General features: G+C 55.9%; 1 protein-coding gene across 4 annotated transcripts in view; it reads left to right on the forward strand.

The window, feature by feature from the left end:
* The first annotated feature begins 11,797 nt into the window (after nucleotides 1-11,797).
* NAV1 (neuron navigator 1) overlaps nucleotides 11,798-13,028 on the forward strand; it is a 162,173-nt gene continuing 160,942 nt past the window's right edge. For 2 of the 4 annotated variants that reach the window (XM_055144194.1, XM_055144196.1), the window contains exon 1: nucleotides 11,798-12,113. The gene's annotated coding sequence lies outside the window, so the exon portion shown is untranslated. The remainder of the gene's footprint in view (nucleotides 12,114-13,028) is intronic. The other 2 variants (XM_055144193.1, XM_055144195.1) reach the window with 1 other exon arrangement.

Below are 13,028 nucleotides of genomic sequence, written 5' to 3' on the forward strand. Positions count from 1 at the left end.
TCAGATGGCGTGTCCAGCCCCCACCATGCAGTAGGGCTGAGTGCGTGGTTCTGTGCGGGAGGCCCGGGTGCGAACACAACACCCTAGGGTCCCCTGAGCATTGCTGGAAGTGACCACTGTGCTCCGCCAAATATGACCGCCAAACAAACAAGAAAAGAGCCTGGAATCTCCACACCCAGGAACCACCCAGCCAGCCTGTAGCCAGACTCTGGCGCCTGGGAAGTATGTCAGGAGGCTGAGGGACGCTATCCAGGGGTGGACATCGTGGGCGCCAGGGAGGGCCAGAAGCAGTCAGAAAGTGGGTGAGAGAGCAGAGACCTGTCTGGGGGGACCGTGATCACCTGGCCAGCTGCCCGGAGTGGGAGGGGGGGGCACACAGGCTCAGGGTCCACAAGGGATCTGCCCTGGGGCCCCGCCCTTCTGCCCCTTCCTTATTCATCAGGCCCATCTGGAATGAAAAAGCAGGCCTGGAGGAAGCCAAGCAAGAGATGGAGGGTCGGGGGAGTATGGGCTGTTTGTGGGCTCCTCCCCAGGGGCCCAGGGTTGTGATTAAAAATTCCAAGTCTGGGGCTGGAGTGATAGCACAGCGGGTAGGGTGCTTGACTTCCATGAGGCCGACCCAGGTTCGATTCCCAGCATCCCATATGGTCCCCTGAGCACTGCCAGGAGTAATTTCTGAGTGCAGAGCCAGGAGTAACCCCTGAGCATTGCTGGGTGTGACCCCAAAAGAAAAAAAAATTCTAAGTCTGAGGGCTGGAGCAATAGCACAGTGAGTAGGGCATTTGCCTTGCACACGGCCAACCCAGGTTTAATTCTCAGCATCCAGTATGGTCCCTCTAGCACTGCCAGGAGTAATTCCTGAGTGCAGAGCCAGGAGTAACCCCTGTGCATCACCGAGTGTGACCCAAAAAGCAAAAAAAAAAAAAAAGATGGTACAGAGGGGAGGGTGTTTGCATTGCACATGGCCAGTCCAAGTTTAGGTTCAATTCCCGGCATCCCATCTGGTCCCCAAACCTCCTAGGAGTGATCCCTGAATGCAGAGCCTAAAGTAAGCCCTGAGCACCACTAGGTGTGGCCCCAAAACAAAATAAAACAAAAAAGAATTCCCAGTCTGGGGCTACATAGTACAACAGATAGGGCACTTGCCTGGCAAATGGCTAACCCAGGTTCAATTACCAGCACCCCATAGGTCCCCTGAGCCTCACCAGGAAAAAATCCCAGAGCCAGGAGTAAGCCCTGAGCACTGCTAGGTGTGGCCCCAAAATAAAATAACAACAAAAAGAATTCCAAGTCGACATCTGTATTCAGTGGAGCAGGAGGTGCCTGGGGTTGCCTGGGGTCTACTCTCCCCTGGGGAGCCTGGGGGTGTGGTTTTAGCCTCCAGCCCCCTGTGATTTGTGGGGCAGTTTGAAACTGTTGGTTTTCATTACCCTCAATCATTTCTCCTGGCTAATTGATTGGAGTCAGGATCCTGCCAGGGCACAGCGCTGGGTGGAATCTGAAAAATGCCCACAGACCCAGCGGGCAGCCCTGGGCCCCCTAGAGCTCTGCGTGCCCTTTCTTCTCTGAGAGCCACGAACCGCCCCCCAGGGGACTTGCCTGGTACCCCACAGCAGGGACATGCAGATCAGCTGCTGGGAGAGGCTGGGACACAGCAGGACTGGGAAGGAGGCGGGAGCACGTGTGTTCAGTGGTTCACTCTGCAGAGGCAGGGCTCAGAAACTCTCCTGGGTATGAGAAGGGCTCCACCGGCTTTCACTGCTGCAGTCATTGGTCATCGCAGCCCTGCTGTCGTCTCCCCCTCAGCCTGCTGTCCTCTCTCCCTCTGCTCCACCTGCCGGCAGAGGGTCCTGCATCCTCTCAGGGGAGGCCTCTCCTCCCCACCTAGGGTTTGGCATCTGTACACCCTGGGTGGTGCTAGGGGAAGAAAGAGAAGTGTCCAGCCCTGCGGGTGCTGCAATACTGACCCTCCCACACTACTCCCCCAGTTTCTCTGCCACTCACCAGAACACTGCCCACTCCGACAGGTCCACCCCAAAATGACCAAGCCACCATCGCCCCTTCCCATCATGTGAGCAGGTCATCACCTTCTCTGCCAAGCCCATGTACAACAGAACAACCCCCCTCCCCACACTAGTTCACTGACGGAGGGAATGGTTTGAGATCCGCCCTCTGCTCCCCCCCACCACAGGGTGTTCTCCTGTCTCCTCTGTCCCCAAAGGGGAAAGGGTGGGGGTGAGGAAGGCAGCTGGCCAAGGAGTATGGCTTCTGGTTTTATTTTTCTCTTTTTTGGGGGGGTGAGGGAGCCTGGTCATGTTCCTGTCTTACTCCTGGCTCTGTACTCAGGGATCACTCTTGGCGGAGATCGGGGGACCATATGGGGTGCCAGGGACTAATTCTTGGTCGACCATGTATAAGGCAAGTGTCCTACCCACTTCACTACAGCCCCAGCTTCTGTTTTTGTGTGTGCAGGGTTTTTTTTTGGATTTGGGGGCATATTCGGATGTGCCCTCAAGCTATACATGGCTCAGTGCTCAGTGCAGCGCTGGGGAATGAACCTGGACTTCCTACATGCAAAGCCAGTCTCCCTGGCCCCTGTCTGTGGCTTCCAAAGGCCCATGTGTTCCCATCCTGCCTGGAGTTTGCAGTTCAGTCATACTCACTGCTCAGCCATACCATAAGGAAGGGCCTGAGGCAGGAGACGCAATGAGAAGAGAACCTTATTCTCTCACAGGAGCTCCTGTCCAGCTTAGTTGGGAAAGAACTTTGTTCGCTCACCCCAAACCCATGCAGACCAGCTCTCAGCTCATACTCCCATCCAGTGCCCATGTTTATGTTCTTGTGATGGGAACAGGTCCCCACAGGCAGGTCGTGGTGGCAGAACAGAGACCAGAGACAGGAGATTGTGCTGCACGAGATGCTCTGGTTAACAGAAGCTCACTGCTCAGTGCTCGCCATGGACCAGGCACTGCCTTTCAGCAACGTGCCTGTAGCCCGCCCATCTTTATAGCAGCCCTCTAGAGTAAGCTCCATTACTATCATCCCCCTGCACAAATGAGGAGCAGGCTAAGGAGACTAACAAGTTAGGAAGCAACAGAGCAAGTTTGATTTGCACAGGGAGGAGCAGGATGAGATGCTCTGGCCTAGGACTGGGGCATTTTTTTTGGCGGGGACATACCCAGTGATGCTCAGGGGTTACTCCTGGCTTTGTATCTGAAATTACTCCTGGGGTGCTCAGAGGACCATATGCAATGCTGGAGATCAGACCTACCCGCTGTACTATTGCTCCAGCCCAGGTTTTTGGGTTTTGGTTCTTTGGCTACACCCAGTGATACTCAGGACTACTTCCTGCTTAGTGGTTAGGAGTCACTCCTGGCAATGCTCAGGGGACCATGCAGTGCTGGGATGGAACCGGGGGCTCCCACATGCAAAGCCTGAGGACCAGTCACTTGGGCATCTCAGGGGCCTCGAACCCCTGAGCCTAAGCACCACATACTGCAGTGCTGTGTCTGACCCGCCAGCCCTTTACTATGACTGATCTGCCACTTTCCATGCCCTCTTTCTGAGAGGTCAGGATATCCCTCCCGTCTCTCAATAAACAAGAAAAAAAAATTTTGCCTAAATTGTCTCAGTGATGGAATAATACCCACCACCCCACCCACATGCAAGAGTTCAGACTTTCTTTCTCATTTTTATTTATTTTCTTGTTAAAAAAAAGTTCTTATTTTTAGAATGCCTAGTCTCTTGATACGGTGGCTAAAATATTCTGATTTTTCATTCTTGCAATGGGCATTCTAACTGCCTTCACCCTCGCTCAGGTGCGGCCCCTTTAAGGCGCCACTGCAGGGGGAGCTGTCCAATCAGCACCACAGTCCGCCCGGCCCCGCCCACCCCGCCGCTGCAAGGGCAGAAAGGGCGGAGGACCCTGGACCAAACCTGCAGCCTGGCCTGTCCTCCAAAGCCGAGGGGCCACAGAGAGCAGTGCCCGCCCGCCCCCTCTTCATCTCTCCTCAACCCGGCCAGTTAAAGGGAGTTGGCACTCTCACCACCTTGGGTCTACGATATTTATAAGCCAAAAGAGATGTCCTGGCCCTGGGATGGGCAGGGCATTGAGTAGTAGCTCGCCTTGGGTTTTCTGTGTGGGGACCCGTGGGCAGAAGGGTTTCTGAGTGTAAGACCTGGGAGGCTGGAGGCAGGCTGTGGACTGAGAGTTGGTGAGCGGTTACGGGCACAGTCTGGAGCTGGTCTGTCTAGGGTCTGCCTGGCCTTGGCCGTTTACTGGCTGTGTGACCATGAACCAGTTCCTGGACCCTCTGCGCTTTGGCATGCATCCTTGGCTGTGCAGTGGGTCCGGTAAAAGCATCATCTCTCACCTGAAGCACTTAGAGCGATGCCTGGCCTGCAGTCAGCAAATGCAACTAAGCATTGGATTTTAAAAGCACAGAAGCACGGGACAAAGGCTGAGAGCAGACAGTGGGGTGTTGGCTGGAGTGGAAGGGGAGGGAGACAGGGGTAGGAATGGTTGCAGAAACCTGGTTTGGTTTGGTTGCAGAAACCTGCAGAAACAAAGTTCTTCTGCCACCTGGTTGCAGAAACCACCAGCCTGTCCACTCACCTGCCAGCAACCGAACTATCCTGTGTGGCATCAGAATTTGTCAGGGGGCTAGAGAGATGGTTTCAAGAGCAAGTGCGCACAGTCCAGCGCAATCCCCAGCACCACCCGCTTCCCGGGCATTGAGGCAGGAATAGCCCCTGAGCACCACCTGGTGTGGCTCAAAAAATATGTTTAACTCTTTCTCTCTGGGAAGAGGGGCAGTTGTTCACCTTCATTGCTGTTCTTTCTTTCTTTCTTCTTCTTTTTTTTTTTTTTGCTTTTTGGGTCACACTTGGTGATGCACAGGGGTTATTTCTGGCTCTGCACTCAGGAATTACTCCTGGTGGTGCTCAGGGGACCCTATGGGATGCTGGGAACCAAACCTGGGTCAGCCATGTGCAAGGCAGACCCCTACTTGCTGTGCTGTCGCTCCAGCCCGCTGCTGTTCTTTCTTATGCCAAGCCCAGTGCTGTATCTCTTATCTTTGTTCTCTCATTTAATTTTTACAGAACTCTCAGACTGTTTATTGCATATGAGGACTCTGGGCTCAGAAAGGGTAGACAGAGGCCAGAGAGACAGAGACAGTACAGTGGGTACGGTGCTTGCCTTGCACTCAGCTGACCTGGGTTCAACCCCATCACCCCATGTGGTCCCTTAAGCCTCGCCAGGAGTCACCCTTGAACATAGAACTAGAAGTAAGCCCTGAGCACTGCTAGGTGTGGCCAAAAAATGAGAGAGAGAGAGAGAGAGAGAGAGAGAGAGAGAGAGAGAGAGAGAGGGAGGAAGATCTGAAACCACAAAACAAGCGGTGATGAAGCTGGGATTTGAATGCACGTCTTCCTGACTCATACTCCTTTATTTGCTCATGACACATTTTCCCAGCTGTCTGTTTTCTTTTTGGTGCCTTCATCTCACACAGATACTGCTTTTCCCACAGGGTTCTGGCCTGAACCTGGCATGTGCTCTGGTCTCCATTTGTCCTGTTGGAGAGGTCGGGGGAATGAGGCAGCTCAGAAGGCTGAGGTTGGGGAACTTGAAAAGGATTTTTCTGCTTGCAATAATGGTCACAACACTTATTGGCCTCTCACCAGTGATCCTTGAAGCACTTCCTAGTCTCTGGCCCATTTTATAGACACGGATACTCGAGGATTCTGCAGGTTGCACCAGGTCACAGCGAAGGGCAGAATGGAGCTTTGGACCGACCCGGGCTTTCTGGCTGCAGTTTCTTCTCTTGGGCTCTGACTCTGGGAAGAGCTGGGTGTGTATTTGGAGCTCTAACAGACCCCTAGCTACCCGCTGCTTCCCGGTCCTTAGGATCCCAACCTGGAACCACACTATCATCTCTTCTTGGAAGCTCCCCCAGATCCTGCCTCGTAGACACATTGTCACCCCCCGTCCCCCCCCCCAAGCCCTGCCTTCCCTGACACACAGCAGCACACGGGCTGTGCTGAGTTCCCACATGCCCTCCCCATCACATCTTGACCTTCTGGAGAGCAGAACCTGGGGCACAGCCCTGACAGTGGCTATCCCACCTGGCAGGTGTGTCACCCTGGCACAGCGTCAACACAGGGAGAGGTTGTGTGTGTGGTACACAGGGACCCTGCCGTGCCTCCTCTCATAAGCACAAAGGGCTTCCCTACTCCTGTGCAGGGTGGGAGCCTGTTCCTGCTGGGGTCATTTGGAGACGGAGGGGATCTGTCGTGGGCCTTACAATATAGGTGGTGGGCCAGAGGCATCTTGGCTCTGCCCTTTGCTGTGACCCTGGTCTGATACATGGCATCTGTATTTGCCATGTCATGCACAGGGGTCAGATCAAAGGATTTCATTCACCACCTTATACAGCTGTGAACTGGACAGTCCCCACTCCCGCCCTAATGTGACTTTGAGAACAAGGATCTGATGGGACAAGAGAACAATCAAGACTCTCTTCTTGAGTCTGTTCACGGCGCTAAGTGAAATTTTGGAAGGAGACCTGGGCTGGAGAGATAGTATAGCAAAATGAGGTGCTTGTCTCACATGTGGCTGACCCATGTCCAGTTCCTAACACCGCACACAGTCCCCAAGCATTGCCAGGAGTCTTCCTTGAGCACAGGGTGAGGAATGAACTCTGCTGAATACAGCCACTACAGCCACCCCCAGATAAAACGAATTATCATTTTTTTAAAGGATGAACCAAGGGGGTTGGAGAGATAGTACAGTGGGTAGGGCACTTGCCTTGCACTTGACTGACCTGGGTTCAATCTCCAGCATCCCATATGGAACCCCAGCGCTGTCAGGAGTGCAAATCCCGAAATAACCCCGGAGCATCGCTGGGGGGGGAGGTGTGTGAGGGAGGGATGAGCCGAAAGGAGGAAGGCAAAGACTGCTCACTAAAGCGTGGGGAATCTGGTAGGATCTGCCAATGCCATGGGTATGTGCATGTAGGCACACGTGCACGTGCACTTACATACATAAGAAAGAAACGGGGGCCCCGCCCCACCTCCAGCCTCTGCTCTTGAGACTCCCCCGTTGCAAAGGATGAGTGTGGAGAGCTGAGCTCTTTGGCATGACCAGAGCCTGTCTTAGTGATAGATTGTCCTGCTTCTCTGGGGCACTCCTGTCTGCCCCAGAACAGATGGGGGTCACTCCCTGTGACCCTCAGAAGACCAGACACTCCTCAGGCTTGCAGGACTGGGCAGCAGGGAGCAAGGAGGCCAAGTGGAGGAAACTTAGGGCCTTTCAAATCACTTGGTCTGTGAAGTGTAAGTTTGGGTGCCATGGTCAGTGGGTCCCTGTGGTGGGCTCGGGGCACATGTCTCCCCATTAAACTTGGAGGCACCATTGTCTTGGGTCCTAGCTTGGAGCCCACCCCAAGGATCCTGTTTTCTCTCCCCACCCCACTGGGGTTTCCCAGTCTTCCTCCCCAGCCCCCACCTCGCCAAGGGCGCCTCCTGTATCTTAGACCTTGACCAGGCTGAATCCATCCCCTCCCCATCCATGTGTCCTGCCATGTCCATGGGTAATGCCTCGGCACCGCCCAAAGGCAAAGCTGCCGCACTGGGCCATATTGGGGAAAAAGGGAAGGGAACGGAATGGGGGGGAACCCCACAGAGGGCACCCGGCAAGTTTTCTCCTCATGCCTCTCGGGTTCCCTCCTTGCACATTGGGCCCATCCCTCACCCCAAGGTCTCTGAGGCCTGGTGCTGACTGTATACCCCAAGGCTGGAGTGGCTGAGTGGCGGGAGGAGACGGGGGGAGGGCCTCAGGACTGCCCCTGTCCAGTGGGGGACCCCTGGTATCCCCTATGGCCCTGCCTGGGGTCATGAGACAAGCCAAGTTTCCCCTGGGACGCCCTTCCCTAATGTGGATTCCTTGGAACCCTTGCTCTACAGGTCAACTAAGAAACCTTCTTGAGCCGAGCCCCCTCGCTGTGTTTGGGGACCTGTCCCCCACCACCCCAAAGGCTGTTGGACTCCCACCAGGAGCAGAGATGCTCAGCTCCGAGCCTGCCACTCCCACCATGGCAGCAGAGAGCAGGGCAGGGCCGACCGCAGGGGGGCTGGGAGGTGGGGCGTGACCTGCCTCGAGGAGACGTTTCTAAAGCCTCTTCCCATCGAGCTTTTGAAAAAGTGATGACGAGTGGAAGCTGCTGGTGCGTCTGCTCCCTCATTCAGCTCGGGCAGAGCTGCTGCCGGCCTTGGCTGCCTCGGCTGGTCCTCAGAGCGCCAGGGGTGCAGGGGGTGCGCTGAGGACGATATAGGTGAGTTGGTGAGCTGGAGGAGCATCCCCAGGTGATACGGGATGGGGGCCATCCCTGGGGTTTCCAGGATACAGGCGGGTCAAGCCAAGATGCTCAGAGGGGCTGGTCCAGGGTGCTGAAATAACTTTGTCTCCCACACTAAGGTCCGGTGTGGCCTGAGGTTGCGGGCGTTTCTGCTTGTGCAGGGGACTGAATTCGGGATGCGAGGGGCCACGACCTCTCAGGCTGCTAGTGTTACCCCCTTTGCCCTGGCTCAGCTCAGCAGGTCAGGGCCCAGCCCGGCTGGGGTCTGGAGCCCCGCAGCTGAGACGCAAGGGAGCCCCCCCGTGTCGCAGCTCCCTGTGGCCCCTCGCTGGATGGGAGGAGGGCAAGGTAAACCCACTGTCCCGTGCTGTGGGAAGAATTCTAATTCCAGAGCCGGAGACCAGGCTGAAGTCTCTACAGCCCTTCATGGGGTCTCTGACTCCCACTTCTAGGGTCTTCCTGAGAGCGGGTGTGGGGAGGTGAAGCAGTTCTCCCCGATTCTCCCCGCTGGTTCCACGGCCTCCGAGGCTGTGGGTGGCAGAGGGATGCAGCCTGGAAGGGCAGCGCGAGGGATGGGAGGATGCAGGAGTCTTGCTGGCCTGGGACGTGATCACTCAGAGTGGGAGCACCGGGTAGCTTTGCCATCGTCTCCCCCAGGAGGGGGAGGGAAAGGGCTTTAGTTCATCCACTAATGGGATCAAGTCATTAAAAGACAAATGAGGAGAGGGTCAGAGCGTTTCCCTGCCTTGTGGAATGACTCCTGTCAGCCGCCCTGACGCTCACAGGCTGCCCGTGTGGAAATCCATCATAGCTCCCGGGTCTGTATTGACTTCTTGTAACTGGACCCAAGTGCAGGGTCAGGGAGAGGCCGGCAGCAGTCATTACCAATTTTGCACTGCCATGGACGGCTTTGTCCACAGAGTGAAAGGTCACAGGGCCTCTGGTGGACAGCCATGTTGAGGGGACAGGCCCCTGCCGGCTCCTGGCATGTCTCAGCCTCCAGCTTCACCCAGGTCTCCCTTGGCCCTCAGGAGTCCCCTTGAGCATTTTCTTGGCTCCTGGGGCTCGGCACCCCTCTGCAGCCGTGTTTCTGGAGAGGGGTGTCTGGGTCGGGCCCACGGCAGTAAGGGCCAGCTTGCGAGTGCGTGCTGCAGTGTGGTTCTTCTCCACGAGGACATTTGACAGCAGAGAACGATCTCACTTACGTCGCCTTGCTGCCGTTGGAATGGAGCCTTTGGTCTCTGTTTTGCTTTACTGACTTTACAGCCTGTTTTGCCCAGTCGCATTTGTGATTTTGTCCGTTTCTTGTCCTGATCCTGGTCCTTCTTGGATTCGGGGGGACACGTGTGCTCTGCACCCCTGGCCTGGCAGAGCTCCCACCGCAGAAATGTGTTGCCATCTTATCTCTAATACATTTTGTATTTGTGTAGTTTGTGGAAGACTTGGAGACCTTTTTTGTTTTTTGTTTTTTGTTTTTTTTTGCTTTTTGGGTCACACCTGGTGATGCACAGGGGTTACTCCTGGCTCTGTACTCAGGAATTACTCCTGGTGGTGCTCAGGGGACCATATGGGATGCTGGGAATCGAACCCGGGTCGGCGCGTGCAAGGCAAATGCCCTACCCGCTGTGCTATTGCAAGACTTGGAGACCTTTTGAAAGAGCCTTTTTGGTTCAGAGACTTTGCTTCCCTAAGCTAGCGGTGTTTTCCTATATGATTCTGCCCTTGCTTAGAGGGTTTGAGTCACACCCGACTGTGCTCAGGGCTTACTCCGGGCTCTGTGCTCAGAGATCACTTCTGGAGTGGATCCGGGAACTATATGTGATGCCAGAGATTGAACCTGGGTCTGTTGCTCCCGTCCATTGTACTATCTCTCTGGCCCTTGAACTTTTTGAAATTGGCAAAGGTGGTTGCCATGTATAAATTAACCATGATATTCTTCTTTGGTGGGGGCAGGTGGACGTTCAAGCTGCACCTAGCAGTACTCAGGACTTACCCCTTGCACTGTGCTCAGGGATCACTCCTGGTGGTGCTCAGGGGATCAGATGCAGCGCCGGGGATTAAACCTGGGTTAGTCGTGTGCAGGGCCTACGCACTATACTATCTGATTCTGCCTTTGAGGTTTAGAAAGGTCTCTCTGACAGGAGAATCGTGGAGACCATGTTTTGCAAATTCCTGTACACTTTCATTTTCTACACAAACTCTAACCCATTCTTGAATGGATTGCTTGTGTCTTTGTAAATGGCTTCAAACTCCCTTTGAAATGAAGGTGATTAATAGACCCATTAATTTACTAATTAACACAGTGAGAAGGGGAGGACGAAGATGCTGGAGCAGGAGTAATTAATGGCTAAGGTAGTGGATGGAAGGGGTGTGGGAGAGAAAGGGTGACTGCTGGGGGTAGGGGCGGGGCACAGACGTGCCCTGGTCTAACTGGGCAGTTGTCTCTGAATCCAGAAGGTGGGCAGGGAATGGACTAAAAATGAAGACGGCAGTGACGAAGGGCTCAGGGTGGCAGGGAATGACCAGGAACGATGGCATGAATGAGGAGGGCAGTGGATGACACGAGGCAGGAGCCTGGGGCGGGTTATGAGCTTGGGGTTTGGAGGGGTTGGTCACCTGCGGCCCCACCATCGGCTCCAGTGGGACCGGCAGGACTGTTCTTTGCTGGTTGGTATCCTGGGGACTGGAGGGTGCCAGGTTATAAAGTAAGTAAAGGGCGAGTGCAAAGAAAAGGCCCAGGGGAGCTGGCGTACCACCGGCAGAACATTCTAGAAGCAGGGTGCCAGGAGCTCCTAGAGGGAGCACTGTGTGTGGAGTGTGTACCCATCCGGGGATGGGAAGGGAATGAAGGCGAGTTCATAAGATCCCATTTGAGCCGCACATTCAGAATCTCAGAGCCTTTCTCTCGGACATGTTGCATTTCAGAGCAGGGGCTGGGAAAAGCACAGGAGTTCCGGGGTGCATACAGGACTGGAAGAGTAGCACCTCATGGCTTCTTTCTCCTCTCTCCACAGGACAGTAGAGCCCGCCGCCGGCCGGGCTGACCAGCACCAGGATGGCCAGCGTGAACCCCGCCAGCCGCCCCCACTATGCTTCCTCCATCCCCGTGCCTCGGGCCGCTTCCCAGACCAGGATCCCCACCCCGGGCACCTCGCCACAGCTGCGGCCACGCCAGGCTGGCCTGGCCCTGAGCCCCCAGCGAGCGGCCTCCCCCAGACTGGGCAAGCCCGGGGGGCCTCCCAGGAGCTCCTCTCCCAAGGCTGCCTGGGGGAGAGGCTCCCCCAAGCCTGCTGGGGGCGACGCTGGTGAAAGCGTCTCCAGCTCCCCATGGAGCAGCCCCAGAACAGCCCCGAAAGCTGCCCTCTCCAGCCGGGCCGGGCCCAGAAGAGTCGGGGACACCCAGGGCACCCACGGGAAGAAGAAGGTGGCCCAGGATGGCCTCCCCACGCGCCAGACCCGGGGCAGGAGTCCGTCCCGGACGCGGCTTCGGGGAGAAGATCACGTTGTAGCAGCTACTCCTGAAGGTCGAAAGCCTCTTAGCTGCGCAGGGAAGGAGGAGAGAGACGGCATCCCCAGGAGCTCGGGGCTTCCCAGGGCTTTGGACCCTGACGATGGGGCGGCCTTGGAGGCCTCCTCCGTGATCTGCAGCCCAGGGCAGAGCAAGCGCCCTTCTCCCACCCCCGGGGCCATCAGCTTCTTCTCTGCCCACCCACAGAGCCAACCTGTCACGGCTACCGTGGCCCCCTTCCAGTACAGGTGAGCTGGGGGGCAGGTGGGAAGGGGAGGCTGGGGGCGGGAACCATGAGCTGGGACCCAGGGACCAAGGAGGTGAGAGACGACTTAAGGGTGGGAGGCTGGGGAAGGACCCCAGAATATAGAAGTTTGGGGGGAGGGGGTGCCTGAGAAGTAGTGCAGGAGGTTGGGCACTTGCCTTGCATCTGGCCAACCTGAGTTTGATCCCCTGCACCCCCAATGGTCCCCTGAGCACTTCCAGGAGTGAGTCCTAAGCTCAGAGCTTGGAGTAAGCCCTCAGTAGAGCTGGGTATGTCCCACACCAAAAAAAAAAAAAAAAGTTAGGGGGGCCGGGGGCTAGAGCAATAGTATTGAGGGTGAGGCTGGAACACTACAGAACTGGGGCCTCCCAGTGCCGATATGGGACTGGGAACATGAAGAGGGGACTGGATCCCAACACGGGGGCCCCGCCACAGACACTCTTAGGTAAGTACCCTCCTATCTCTGTTTCAGGCTAGAGGTAGCTCAGCAGGCTGGAGCTTAGGTTTTCCATGCCGGAGCCCCAAGTTTCAACCAGCACCATATGGTCCCCTGAGTAGCCAGGATAAATGCCCCAGCACGGCCAGGCGTGGCCCAGCAGCTGGAAGGGCGCTTGCCTTACACGCAGCCAACCTGAGTTCAATCTCCTGCAGCCCATAGGGTTCCCGAGCACCCCCAGGAGAAATTCCTGAGTGCAGAGCCAGGAGTAAGCCCTGAACATCACCTGGTGTGGCCTTCCCGCAAACAAAAAGTTTTTAAAAAGAAAGAACAAAACTCTTAACCCTCCTCCCCTGCCCCGCCCAAGCAAAAAAATCTCTAAAATGTCAGGAAAGTAGTAGATGATTTAGAAATGCTCCATTGTGTATTGAATGCCCCCTGGCTTCCCCGCCAACCTCACTT

Source organism: Sorex araneus, chromosome 7, assembly GCF_027595985.1.
Source record: "Sorex araneus isolate mSorAra2 chromosome 7, mSorAra2.pri, whole genome shotgun sequence".
NCBI lineage: Eukaryota > Metazoa > Chordata > Mammalia > Eulipotyphla > Soricidae > Sorex > Sorex araneus.